We start from the raw sequence: 2,500 nt of genomic DNA, 5'->3' as shown, positions 1-2,500 counted from the left end.
GCCGCTCACCGCTCGCTCGCTCAGCCAAAAATGGCCAGTTTTGGCCCGTTTTTGGGCTGTTTTGGCCTGTTTTTGGTCCGTTCTTGCATGGCGCGGTGACCGTCGTGAGCGGAGCAAAACGTCAGCCATCTCAGCACCCTGGAACCCCCCGGGTGGCACAGGGCTGGATGGGGCTTTCGTATAGCAGGGACGGTGCTGCCTCACGCTTCGCTCGCTGTTCGCCGCTCGCCGCTCGCTCGCGCAGCCAAAAATGACCAGTTTTGGCCCGTTTTTGGGCTGTTTTGGCCTGTTTATGGTCCGTTCTTGCGTGGTGCGGTGACCGTCGTGAGCGGAGCAAAACGTCAGCCATCTCAGCACCCTGGAACCCCCCGGGTGGCACAGGGCTGGATGGGGCTTTCGTATATAGCAGGGACGGTGCTGCCTCTCGCTTCGCTCGCTGTCCGCCGCTCGCCGCTCGCTCGCGCAGCCAAAAATGGCCAGTTTTGGCCCGTTTTTGGGCCGTTTTGGCCAGTTTTTGGCCTGTTCTTGCATTGCGCGGTGACCGTCGAGAGCGGAGCAAAACGTCAGCCATCTCAGCACCCTGGAACCCCCCGGGTGGCACAGGGCTGGATGGGGCTTTCGTATAGCAGGGACGGTGCTGCCTCTCGCTTCGCTCGCTGTCCGCCGCTCGCCGCTCGCTCGTGCAGCCAAAAATGGCCAGTTTTGGCCCGTTTTTGGGCCGTTTTGGCCAGTTTTTGGCCTGTTCTTGCATTGCGCGGTGACCGTCGAGAGCGGAGCAAAACGTCAGCCATCTCAGCACCCTGGAACCCCCCGGGTGGCACAGGGCTGGATGGGGCTTTCGTATAGCAGGGACGGTGCTGCCTCTCGCTTCGCTCGCTGTCCGCCGCTCGCCGCTCGCTCGTGCAGCCAAAAATGGCCAGTTTTGGCCCGTTTTTGGGCCGTTTTGGCCAGTTTTTGGCCTGTTCTTGCATTGCGCGGTGACCGTCGAGAGCGGAGCAAAACGTCAGCCATCTCAGCACCCTGGAACCCCCCGGGTGGCACAGGGCTGGATGGGGCTTTCGTATAGCAGGGACGGTGCTGCCTCTCGCTTCGCTCGCTGTCCGCCGCTCGCCGCTCGCTCGTGCAGCCAAAAATGGCCAGTTTTGGCCCGTTTTTGGGCCGTTTTGGCCAGTTTTTGGCCTGTTCTTGCATTGCGCGGTGACCGTCGAGAGCGGAGCAAAACGTCAGCCATCTCAGCACCCTGGAACCCCCCGGGTGGCACAGGGCTGGATGGGGCTTTCGTATAGCAGGGACGGTGCTGCCTCTCGCTTCGCTCGCTGTCCGCCGCTCGCCGCTCGCTCGTGCAGCCAAAAATGGCCAGTTTTGGCCCGTTTTTGGGCCGTTTTGGCCAGTTTTTGGCCTGTTCTTGCATTGCGCGGTGACCGTCGAGAGCGGAGCAAAACGTCAGCCATCTCAGCACCCTGGAACCCCCCGGGTGGCACAGGGCTGGATGGGGCTTTCGTATAGCAGGGACGGTGCTGCCTCTCGCTTCGCTCGCTGTCCGCCGCTCGCCGCTCGCTCGCGCAGCCAAAAATGGCCAGTTTTGGCCCGTTTTTGGGCCGTTTTGGCCAGTTTTTGGCCTGTTCTTGCATTGCGCGGTGACCGTCGAGAGCGGAGCAAAACGTCAGCCATCTCAGCACCCTGGAACCCCCCGGGTGGCACAGGGCTGGATGGGGCTTTCGTATAGCAGGGACGGTGCTGCCTCTCGCTTCGCTCGCTGTCCGCCGCTCGCTGCTCGCTCGCGCAGCCAAAAATGGCCAGTTTTGGCCCGTTTTTGGGCCGTTTTGGCCAGTTTTTGGCCTGTTCTTGCATTGCGCGGTGACCGTCGAGAGCGGAGCAAAACGTCAGCCATCTCAGCACCCTGGAACCCCCCGGGTGGCACAGGGCTGGATGGGGCTTTCGTATAGCAGGGACGGTGCTGCCTCTCGCTTCGCTCGCTGTTCGCCGCTCGCCGCTCGCTCGCGCAGCCAAAAATGGCCAGTTTTGGCCCGTTTTTGGGCTGTTTTGGCCAGTTTTTGGCCTGTTCTTGCGTGGTGCGGTGACCGTCGTGAGCGGAGCAAAACGTCAGCCATCTCAGCACCCTGGAACCCCCCGGGTGGCACAGGGCTGGATGGGGCTTTCGTATAGCAGGGACGGTGCTGCCTCTCGCTTCGCTCGCTGTTCGCCGCTCGCCGCTCGCTCGCGCAGCCAAAAATGGCCAGTTTTGGCCCGTTTTTGGGCTGTTTTGGCCTGTTTTTGGGCTGTTCTTGTGTGGCGCGGTGACCGTCGTGAGCGGAGCAAAATGTCAGCCATCTCAGCACCCTGGAACCCCCCGGGTGGCACAGGGCTGGATGGGGCTTTCGTATAGCAGGGACGGTGCTGCCTCGCGCTTCGCTCGCTGTTCGCCGCTCTCCGCTCGCTCGCGCAGCAAAAAATGGCCAGTTTTGGCCCGTTTTTGGGCTGTTTTGGCCAGTTTTTGGCC

Source organism: Musa acuminata, unplaced genomic scaffold (assembly GCF_036884655.1).
Source record: "Musa acuminata AAA Group cultivar baxijiao unplaced genomic scaffold, Cavendish_Baxijiao_AAA HiC_scaffold_248, whole genome shotgun sequence".
NCBI classification, from domain to species: domain Eukaryota; kingdom Viridiplantae; phylum Streptophyta; class Magnoliopsida; order Zingiberales; family Musaceae; genus Musa; species Musa acuminata.
Note: the sequence above shows the minus strand (reverse complement) of the source record.